This window comes from Mustela nivalis (genome assembly GCF_964662115.1).
Source record: "Mustela nivalis genome assembly, chromosome: 2".
Classification (NCBI taxonomy): domain Eukaryota; kingdom Metazoa; phylum Chordata; class Mammalia; order Carnivora; family Mustelidae; genus Mustela; species Mustela nivalis.
The window spans coordinates 112,225,216-112,237,269 of NC_139021.1; the positions used below are offsets into that span (position 1 = coordinate 112,225,216).

At 36.1% G+C, this 12,054-nt stretch overlaps 1 pseudogene across 1 annotated transcript in view; it reads right to left on the reverse strand.

The window, feature by feature from the left end:
- The window catches only part of LOC309859846 (phosphatidylinositol 3,4,5-trisphosphate 3-phosphatase and dual-specificity protein phosphatase PTEN-like), a 107,917-nt pseudogene that overhangs the window by 15,193 nt on the left and 80,670 nt on the right, over window positions 1–12,054 (reverse strand). The window contains exon 8 of the transcript XR_014316667.1: window positions 1,704–1,843. The product of XR_014316667.1 is annotated as a phosphatidylinositol 3,4,5-trisphosphate 3-phosphatase and dual-specificity protein phosphatase PTEN-like (transcript). The remainder of the gene's footprint in view (window positions 1–1,703; window positions 1,844–12,054) is intronic.

The following is a 12,054-nucleotide window of genomic DNA, read 5'->3' on the forward strand; positions in this document are numbered from 1 at the left end:
TGCACTATTGGGTATTTACCCTAAAGATACAAACGTAGTGATCCAAAGGGGCACGTGCACCCGAATGTTTATAGCAGCAATGTCCACAATAGCCAAACTATGGAAAGAACCTAAAAGTCCATCAACAGATGAATGTATCAAGAAGATGTGGTATATATATACACAATGGAATACTATGCAGCCATCAAAAGAAATGAAATCTTGCCATTTGCGACAACATGGATGGAACTAGAGCGTATCATGCTTAGCGAAATAAGTCAAGCAGAGAAAGACAACTATCATATGATCTCCCTGATATGAGGAACTGGTGATGGAACATGGAGGCTTAAGTGGGTAGGAGAAGAATAAATGAAACAAGATGGGATTGGGAGGGAGACAAACCATAAGTGACTCTTAATCTCACAAAACAAACTGAGGGTTGATGGGGGGAGGGGATTTGGGAGAAGGGGGTGGGATTATGGACATTGGGGAGGGTATGTGCTTTGGTGAGTGCTGTGAAGTGTGTAAACCTGGTGATTCACAGACCTGTACCCCTGGGGATAAAAATATATGTTTATAAAAATAAAAAATTAATAAAAAAATGAAAAAAAAAGAAATTTTTTAACTACATAAGTATTTTCAAGAAGCAAAACTTAAAACTAAAAACTAAAACCACTAACAAATTACAAAACTGCACTGAAATATTATTAGAGGTATTCAAAGAAATACTGTAGTAGTTGCTTATCTACAAACTACAGAACTGCTCTCTAAATAAATGAAACATATTTCTTAAACATGAAAACATGACTGATCACTGCCAAGGCAGTTACAGAAAAAAAGCAGCAACAGTCTGATCTTTTACTGGGCTGGATAATACTTCCACCCACGCATTCTCTCTTGACTAACTGCTTGGGTCTGGGTATTCAGTATTAAGGCTCCTTTCAGTCTAAGAACACCAGCCAAGACTAGCAGAGAAGCAGACCAGGATCAGGATCACTGAGGGAGGCTCACAGAGGCTAGGGTAAGAGAAATCAATGGGAGGCAGACATCACCGACATGAACTCTGTTTAGTACATACTTAGAAATTTTCAGATTTCGAAATGTCTTCATTTTATTGACAAGCAAACATAAAGACAGGTAGAGTGTGCCTGAGGTTATACAATCTAGCAATGAGAGAGCTAACAAAACTGTCACTGGATCTTGGATTTAATCCCAGGTTGTCTCTAATGCTCCACACACTCTGACTCAACCCTATTCACTCAACATATTTCAGCAGGTCGCCACGTCTTATAATTTTTACCTTTCCTTTCTATTGTCCCTGTCACCATTACTACCAATATCTAATCTTCCTAAGATAGGAAGGAACTGGTCCCTGCCCCCACACAGGGAACTAATGAATCCCACTGCTACTCGGATGCTGGATCTCTACTGGGATAGGTTTTTTAGTCATCTGGTCACAGTTTAAGCTGCATTTGGTAGATGCAGCAAAGAATGTTTCTTTCATAAATACAATTTGGCTTCTAAGACATTAAAACCCATGGCTGCTGGCCTCCTTAGCCCAATAAGCTGAACAACGGAGCTACTTAGTTTGGATACCTCAGAAATATATACCCCTATGTACATTTTAAGTGTGGTAAATTTCTTTCTAGATTTCTATGTAAACCTCTAGGTATGTCCAGAAAAATGTTCCAGTACATGGAGGGATGAGAATTTAGAGCACTTACTGCAAGTTCCGCCACTGAACATTGGAATAGTTTCACATCATCTTGTGAAACAACAGTGCCACTGGTCTATAATCCAGATGATTCTTTAACAGGTAGCTATAATAATACACATAGCGCCTCTGACTGGCAATAGTTACTCCCTGGTGGACAGAAAAAAAAAAAAAAAAAAAAAAAAAAAAAGAAAAGAAAAAGAAAAGCCAAATTCAAAAGAAAAATTCCATTACACTTATTTTACTAAATTGTTACGATAACTGGGTTGTAACTGGGTTGTATCCACTGAAGACCATATATACATTAGATATTTGACCTTAAATGATTAATATTTAAATCTAGTTCAACAAGAGTAAATCAGAGCAACATCAGTACAAAGGAAATATCAGAATAACCTTTTCCCTTAAAATTATCATAATCCCCTCATTTATTCAATGGTCACCACAATGCTCCAACCCATGAACCCAGTAAGATAAGGCCTCAGCAGTTCCAAAATACATATCAAAGGCACCTGCAATACAGCTGTGCTCCCGAGACGTAGGAAATTTATGGACTTTTATTGAACACACAACTCCTCAAAAGCTTGGTTACTTATTTTTTAGGCAAAAACATATCAGAATCAGCAGAACACATAAAGGCATAGTGCCTTTAAGAGACAGAAATAGCAGCAGAAAAAAATGATGCCCTGAGACCCCCAGTAAGAACAGGAATATGTGGCTGGGATAAATGTATGCAAGAATTCTCTAACAGAGGGACTTAGGAAATGTCCTCGAGCCACATGCATCTCTCTGTAGAAGAAACCATGGATATACATAATGTTTGAGAAAATTTAAGTATTACAAATGCTAAATATATATAATTCATGTTCTATTTTTTTAAAAAGTTATCTAAAGAAAAAAATCTAGTGTGTACAGCCATGCAATTCATTAATGCTGCTGAATAAATGAGGGCTGAGGTCTCCTTTCCTAGGATGTATATAACTTCAGGAAAATTCAGGCATTTAACAGAAACGGAAGGCAAATAGTAACAGGAAGATGTCTGACAGTTACAAGTGACTTGCAGAAAACTTAGAAGTATATTCAAGAGAAGAAAGAATTTGTAATATTTTCAGGTTATTACTGGCATCTGAATCTCCCCATCTGTTAAACACTCGGGACATAAATGCTTTTCTTCCCTCTAAATAAAGTATAAAGTACGTTCATATGAATTTAAAGACAGATACACAGAATGGCAGGTAAACAGGTATTCACTCTAGTATTCTCAGGTTTGTTTCAAAAAATTAGCATGATTTCATTACAATTAAAAAATATTTAGAATGTCAAAAAAATGGATAAAAGCCATTTCAAAGAAGGACAAATCACTTAAGATTCTGGCTGCAGTGCAAAGACTAGAATTTAAAAGCTAATGGTCAAAATATCAATTCTGATTGGTTTCCTCAGGAAAATGAAGACAATTAATACCTACCCTATCTTCACGGGATTCTCATGAGGAGTAAATACTAAGTGTAGTTACACAAAAGCATGCTAAACCTACAAATGTTACACAAATCCTAATTAGCAGTTTTAGAAATCCTATCTACATTTGAAGTATAATTTTGGAAGAACTAGAATTTTGGTTTTCTGTATTAAAGAAACAGTAGTAAAATACTATTACTGTGAAAAGCTCCTATAAAAAACTAATGTTAAAAATCATTATTAATAAAAAGTGTTTAAACTTACAATGGTTTATTGTATTACATTACTTAAATGTTACTTCAGTAAACAACTTATTCATATTTATCAAGATAAGACACAGAACTGCAAAGCAAGGTGGGGGGAATATAGCAGATGGACGATGGCTGGGTAGGAAGGAAGCTTTTTTGAAACATGTGAATTTATGATTTAGTCTAAAAACTAAATAAAATTAAATTCAAAAAATCAAATCAATGGGAGTGTAGAAGACGACCAAGCTGTCAAGTTATTTGTTGGGATTCAATGCAATGATAGATGATTTCTTCCTATTTAACTTCTTGGTATAAGTTTGTATGAATAATTAAAATGTTTTCAGAGATTTAATTTTTTTCAAGTAGCAAGTGATTAGCAGCACATGTATAATGCAGCTTTTTATATAGTGAGTTAATAACTCTTACCAAAGGGCAAGGCAAAAGGATAGAGGAAGAACATATGAATCTACTAGATGTCAAACATGGACGAATAATTTGTGTGTTAAATATGAGCTAAACAAAATTACTGACACAATTCAAAGAAAAACACTGAAAGGCACAATTTAACTTAATTAACTCTTTTACTATCAAATTATGCATAATTCAGCTTCTGTAACTTAACTTTGCAATTCCTACCTAGCAGCATGCTCAAATTCAATGCAGTCAGATTAGCAGAAATAATTGAGTTGTAAGGCTCAAATATGTACTAACCATGGGCATTAGTGTATCCTTCTATCTAGTCACATCTCTCATGGCCACAATGCACACTTACTCAAATTTAATTAATGGTACAATGAACCATATTGTAATGTAGATGTTGAAATAAAATGAATACAACGTCCATAGTAAATTGACAATGCAATTTATAACACCTCAAATATATTATTTCCTGAATGCATACGCTGAAAACAATGGTTTACGTGCATGTTTTACCTATAGCATTTTGACTATAAAGATAAATCTCTTAGATTCATTTAAAATCTAAGAAATGAACATTTTAAAGATCTTCAAAAATTTATTTTACATATATGAAAAGAGGGCTGAACTTCGAAGCTCTTAGAGATTAAAAAATAACTATGTGTTTTTAATATTTCCATTTTCATTTAAATTAACCAAGAACATTTAAGTTAACTGGTTTGTAACTATATCCCCAAAGTATCCACCCTCAACCACCAACGATTCTTCTTTTCTACTCTAAATGTGAAGAAAATTACTTGTATTCTTGACCTTTTTTTCCCAAAGGTAACTTTTAAACATTGTAATCTCAGCTAAACTTGGCATTCTTCAGGGTTGCCTTTACACCACATTCCTGGCCATCATTGCAAAAGACCACCATTGCTTCTTCGATTCCCTGATGTTCACAGACCTAGAGGAGTGCCTGCAAAGATGTTTCGTGTTCCTCCCAAGGTCTACTGCCTTTACTCAGTCTCACCTATGACTCTGAATCTCTATCATTCCATACGTCATTCTTCTAAAACACACTTCTTAAACTGAGTGATGATTTCAGCACTCTGTTCAACCCACCTTTCTATCCTGTCCTAGACATCATCCTCAATGAATGTAGCTCCTACTCTACTGGGAACCTTGGGGTCACCCAGTGTGGCACTCTCAGAATTCCCTTGTCCCATCTTAAAATTTTCTCATATTCTCTGATATTTTATAAAACTGACTGCATGTTTCCCTAGGTTCCATTTTGGTAAGTGCTCTATTAATTATTCCCTCTCTGGCATTTGTCTTTGTTTCACCTGTCTCCTCCTAATACACAGCTCGGGTAACCCTTGTCCTTTTATCCAAAGCCATTCATGGGCTAAAAATGCACACTCTCCCCAAATCTTTTATCTTTCTCAAATTGTCACCCTTCTTCTCTATATAACTCTCAAAGGTAAGCCTCTGCCCCTTACCCCATAGGAAACTGTTTTCATAAGGCTGATTTCTTAATGGTCAGTAGTTCTTAAGTGTCACTAACAGTCATTTCCTACTATTTTCTCAGTCCCATCCTATATCATTTTTCATTGCCATTTTGAAAATTCTCTGCCTCTATCCTAGAACACACTCTTGAAAGTTTTCTCCTAACCTTACTGGGTAAGAGAAAACTACCTAACCTCTTTCCCTAAGAGTAAGCCTACCTTGAAAATCTGATCTGAGCGAGCCCCTCTTTGTCAATCCTCTCTGTCTTAGTAGTTCAATTAACATTAACTCCAAAACCTGTGTCTCTCCATACCTGATTCCCAACTCCCAGTCCAGAACTTCTAATACTTAGCTGGGCATTTCTACCTGGAAATTTCAGAAGCACTTTAAACACAACATATCCAAAAACTGAAGCTTTCCTATTTTTGCAGGACCAACCTCTGTTATTTTTATTAATGATATTTACTATTTTCCCCAGTGCTCAAAGCTCAAAACCTCTTCTAATACCACCACTGCTACTATTTATTGAACTGTCACAATGTTCTTTGTATTGTTCTAAGTACTTTCATTAAGTATAATTTAGTACTCATGAAGTGGGTATTATCAGTAACACCATTTTATAGACGAGGTAAGATCCCAACTCTTGTAAGTAATGGAACTAAGTTTCACCCTAATACTCCAGCTCCAGAGTTTACAGCCAATTGCTGACGCTGCCATCTTCTTCCTGCTAGAGTCAAGGAAACAATCTGAGAGGGAGTAGTGATCTACACAGGGCTATAAAAGAGGAATGAGGAAATCCCGGAACTGTAGGCAAAGGCCCAGGCCAACTTCCCAGCATCTACACACAGTACATACATACAGAGAGACACAGACAGACAGACAGACAGACACACACACACAGACATACTGTCCACACAACACGGAAAGCACACCAGTGGTTCAGTTCCTTTAGGATACTCTTAGTAGACTTCTACACATCTATTCAGAGTCAAAATCCAGACTTTGTGACATACCTCTCAAAATAGCAGTTCTAGCTTTCTGTGGCCATTCTAGTTCAATCACCTCCTGCAATTCTGTAATAGTCAAATGAATACCAGCCTCTGATTGATCTATTCTTCTATTTTTACACCTACTCTTTAATTAACTTTATGAAAGTGTCAGATGAATCACACTAACAATTTAAAATGCTTAATGGTTTCCCAGTGACTATCCAAATAAGAAAACTTATCACAGATTATATAAATCCATTAACAACATAAAAATACAGCCCAACCACTTTTCCGCTCTTACCTCACACAACTCCCCTGAATGTGCTTTTATTTTTGGTCAAACCAAAGTACTTCATTTCTCCCATGCTATACTTGCTGCTTTTTAAAGTATGCTATCTTTACCAGATTAAGGACACTGATCTGCAAGCAGTCATCTGGGAAGTTTTACCTATCTTCTAACACCTAGACCAACTCAAGTAACAGAATTATTCCGTATTTCCAGTTTGATAGCACCACCTGAAACAGAATTCAGATTAGGTACATGTTGAGGGCTTCTACACATTTTCATTTTGGGATGGTCTGTTCAAATTTTGGATTTCACCTTGAAGCAATGATGTTCACTGAAAATTGCTTATTTCCCATTGAAATAGTCAAATTCATTAGCGGGGACCTAAATAATTCTTAGTTACCTCCACAGTGTAGTTCTTCACTTTTCTCATACTTAACGTATAATTTGTGTTTCCCCTTTCTTTTTCCTCAAAAAGAACTTTAAAAGAGATGTATTGCTTTTATTGGCAATTTCATACAATGTTTGAAATGATTAGTTCAAAAGGTTTACTGTTTGCTAATTCACAACTTATATTTTCATCTTTATTAATTCCTCTCTATTAGTTATTATCTTAGTAATCTCTAAAATATATTTGTATTTCCCAAATATAATTGACCCCAAATTATTTAAGTAACTAGTTTTAAATTTCCAAATAGTTGATTTTACTTGATTAAACGTTTTTAAAAAATCTCTAGCTGGAGGTGCCTATGTGGCTCAGTCAGTCAGTTAAAGCACCCAACTCTGGGTTTTGACTCAGGTCATATCTCATGGTCATGAGATCCAGCCCTGCGTGGGGCTCCAGGCTCAGTGCAGAGTCTGCTTGAGATTCCTTCTGCTCCTCCCCCTCTTGCACACTCTCTCTCTCTCACACAAATAAATAAAATCTTTAAAAACAAGGAAAAAAATCAAAATTATACATTTAAGAAAATCTCTCGCTGTACTGAATTATAATCAAGGAATGGGGTTTATATATTTCTACCTGGAGATGAGATTTTCTTTGTAGTTGGCCTAATGAATTATCAATCTTGGTTAACTATTGTGTGGATGACAAAAAAAGAAAAAAGACAGATCTTATGGGCCATTTTTTATTATACTATTCAATCCATCTACACATCTTCTTATTTTGTACTTTCTTGATCTTTAAGTATATTAAAGATTCCTATTATTGCTGTTTTGCCATCAGTTTTTTCTTCATTTCTTTCAGCTTTTCTTACTGTATTTGATGTTATGTTTAGCATGTAAGAGTTCATACCTGCTAACTCTTCACTGTGGAGTGCACCCTGTGTTAATATAAATGACATTCCTGATCTAGTTTTACACATTCTGTTGTAAATGCACTCTGATAATGATATCCTGTCATCTGCTCTTGAAATTTACATTTGCCTGATGTATCTTTAATGAACCGCTTATTTTTCTAACCTGAGCTGTTTTACGTAAGTCTCTTGTATATAATTAATCTCTTAAAGAACAGAAACTTAGAAGAAGTAGAGATTAAACACATCTTTCAAACCTAGGATATTATCATGGTACTTCCAGGCCAGAATTCCACCGGGATACCACAACACAAGCTACGTAATGTTTTGCTCATATTCTGTGCATCAGTACCTTCAGATCATCTTCTCTAAGATGAAGTCACAATCTAGATTCCTCAGTCAAAAAAGTAATTTTCTACTTCAGTAAACTTTCCACTGGCACTTTTAAACTCAGAAATAATGTCGTATTTTAAAATAACAGTGTTTTCTGGAAGCTTGAAAAAGTATGTTTCAGAATCCTCACAAGGTCGTCACAGGAAAGTAACTCAACAAAGGAAGGAATATAGCTCTTTAGGAATGGTTACTATTGCGATGACGCCATGTGGCAGGAGTTTTGTTATGAAGCTAAGTGCTGGGCATTGTACATATGACCCTAATACCACCACACTTTGTAAGACAAACACTGTCACCTCTATTTCAAGGGTGAGAAAACAGTCCTGGGGCACATGATTATCCTGTTCAAAAAACCTGGACCTGAACCTAAATGTGACTCTGAGCCTAGAACTTCATCTTCCGATGTCCTGGGTTTCACTAAGAGCACACAAAGAAGTTGTGACCTGTTTGAGCACTATTTTTCCCAACCATGAAGAGCCTCCACAAAGTTTAGAGTATCACAGAGCTCCAGCTCCATGGAACTACTTTTGAGTAACCTATCAACAACAGTGCTGCACGAATCACAGATCTCTGCGAATAGTATGAACCAGACAAGGGGCACAGGTCTCTCTGCACAGCACCCCTTCCCCTTTGGGAAAGCTATCACACTCCCCCTGCAGTCCGATGGAGATGGGATGGGATCTATTCTTCAGCATCAGATACATGTCCCAAGCCTCTCGCCAGAATGTTCAGTTCAGGGATGGGTACATGCCCTAATCCAGGTAAATCAGAACCTAATCTAGGAATATTCACTCAAACTGTAGCTCTCTTCCTCCTCTAGTTGCTAAAGTAGCCAGGATGTAACACCAGAGTCGCCAGGAGTCATACCTTGCTATTATTTGCAAGGAGAATGCCTGAAAAGAAAGCACATACAGAGCAAAGGAGAGAGCTGAGAGAAAGATTACCAACACCTATTAAGCATCTAAGTCCAGGCCAGAGCTTTTAAGGTTATATAAGTCAATATAAAGGTCTCCTTGGGTTTACACTCTTTGAGTTGGGCTTCTGTGAGTAGATATTGAGAGAATTCTAATATGTTATAATATAGCTACTTCTTTTTTTCTTTTTTAAGTTTCTATTTCTACTTTGGGGATCAAAATGATACAGAAGTATAATCTGGACAGAAGAACACAGTACTGTAGAAAGAATACTAGATTTGAGGTTAGGAGATAGTTTTGAATAACATTACACAGACAGATGAAATGACCTAGGAGAGACTGATCTTTACAGATTTATTTGATCATTTATATTAGAACAGGCCTTAACTAAATCATTGCTAAAATCCTTCAAGGTATAAAAACCTTATAATTTTATGAATGTATAGATTGTATGACAAGCTTAAATACCATGTATTAGAGGAACACAGTTTAGCCCAAAAGAATTAGTATGTTAAAAAAAAATAAGAATATTGTGTTAGGAGTTCTTTTTGTTTTGTTTTTACTGAAAATGAGAACAATTAGAGTTTAAGTGAAGGGGAAAACTAGAAAATTTTTTTATGTTATCATATGGAGAAATTTAGTAGCTAGAAAAATGTAAGCTGACTATACAATCAGGACATAAAAATTCACTCCTCAGAGAAACCAGAAAATTTCCTCTTCATGGGATCACTTAGAATAAAGTTAATACTTATTATTTCTAGAAAGTTTAAGTCTTCATTACAGATAAGCTAATGAACTCATGTACAGAGATCATAATATATATAAATTTTGTCTCTAATAATTGCTTTGAAAGCAAAACAAAAAAAGAAATCAAAAGCTCAAATATTTTTTCCTAAAAGATTAATCAAAGAAAATAAAGATTAATGTGTACTTTGCCTGCCACCATTCTAGAAGGGGGAAAGCAACAGAAAGAGAGAGGAGTAGCAGAAATTGTGGATGGGTTTGTCATGTAACTAAAGTTTGCTTCTGAACTCAGAAATTTGGGGACTCTTTCCAAAATACATACTTACCAGTATTAGTAGGATGCTTTAACACTTATTCATAGCTTACAATAAATGCTGTGAGTTTATTCTCATTCCGGTACATTAAGTGTTAAGTGCAGACAGTGTGAAGCACAGGACTAGACAGGCACTTGCCCTGGGATTTAACCTGCACCAGGCTCTCCAGGGGGGGGGGGGGCAGGACAGGGAGCTGCTGAGAGCCTGTTTCACTCATGAAGAAAAAGGACCAAATCTCCAAAGGAATTACTCTTAGGGAAGTGTAACACAGGTTTCTTCTCAATTATTGAATAAAAGAAGGACTCTTGTTTCCATCAAGCAGTTATCCTGCTCTGGGAAATACGTTTCTTTAGAGGAGGTATCAGTTGTACTTTGAATTCTCGGCAACACTCAAAGCCTCAAGCACCATTTGGGCATCACTAACACAACGGCACACTGTAGGGTCAGCAGGCACCCACCGCTTTGCCATTTAATTTGCACCAAGTCCACTGAGGGAAGCTGAGGGAATGACAACTCTGCACCAGATTAGTTTGAGGAGAGTCCCTGCCAAGTCCACAAATTCTTCACTAAAACATGCCAACTGGGTCTTCTTTCTCCATAACAAAGAGGGGGGGAGGGAGAGGGAGAAAGGGGGGAGGGGGGAGGAAGGAGGGAAGAGAAGAAACCATATCCTCCCATATAAATGTCACCAGAACAAAACTTCCTTCTTAATGTTTCCCTACAACTGAAATTAAGGATACAGGCAAAGTCACATTAAAGACAGTTTTAGTAAAATTAATGCTATATAAGCTGAAAAACTGACAAAATATATGTATCTCCCGTAATAATGGTTCATAGTTACAAAAATACGAATCTATACATTCAACCTAAAAGGAAATACTGGCAAGAAGATAAATTTTTAGCAGGTGTTTCAAGAATAAAACTACTCTGGATAATTATATTTACTATAAGATACTTACTTCCCTGGAAGAATTCCACAGTTGAATGACAACAGCTTTACCATGTTCAGCTTAGCTCATTTCTCATGATGAAACTATACTTATTAAAGGCTAAAAACAGATTATTTCCCTAGCACCCTAACCATTAGGTAAACGTCTGATATGTCTGAAAATTGTTAGACAATTAAATTTCAAATATTTAAAGGAAACCTTCAGCATTATATTTATAAGACTAACAACTTCAAGCTGCCTTTATCTGTACTTAGGTCAGGGGCCACCAAATTCCTAAGCATCAGTAAAAAAGGGTATAAACTGAGGAGCCTTGTCAAAATAGGCCCATTTGGGGACAGCTTGTCCCCATAGAGATTAATTCTGAACAGCCGCAAAATTCTTTTGCAGTTCCAGGATTCAACAACGTTCAGGGTACTCAAATTTTACTCTAAATGCTATCATTAACTGTTCGAATCATCTTAATCAAAGCACTTCACCTTTCTGGGCCTCCGTTTTATCATTTTTAAAGTAAGAAAAATTCCTGCCAAAAAAGGCTCAAAATCTTATGCCCATAATCTTTATCTATTTAATCTAACTTTCTAACACTGTTTCAACATAAAATACAAATGAAACCGTGCAAATGGGACAGAGCTTCATTAACAGCATCTGCTCCTAAATTTCTTTTTGCCTTTTTAAATATATACAGAAGTAATGGTAGGAGCACATTTAGGATACTGCTTTAGATGACAGCTGTGACTAATTCATCCAAAAATGGTCTGGGTATATTGATTAATCATGAACTAAGCACGACAGATCTCAATGATTTATTTTGACTCCAAGATGCTAAAAGTGATCAATTTTGGCCAAATTACTTAACTCGGAATCT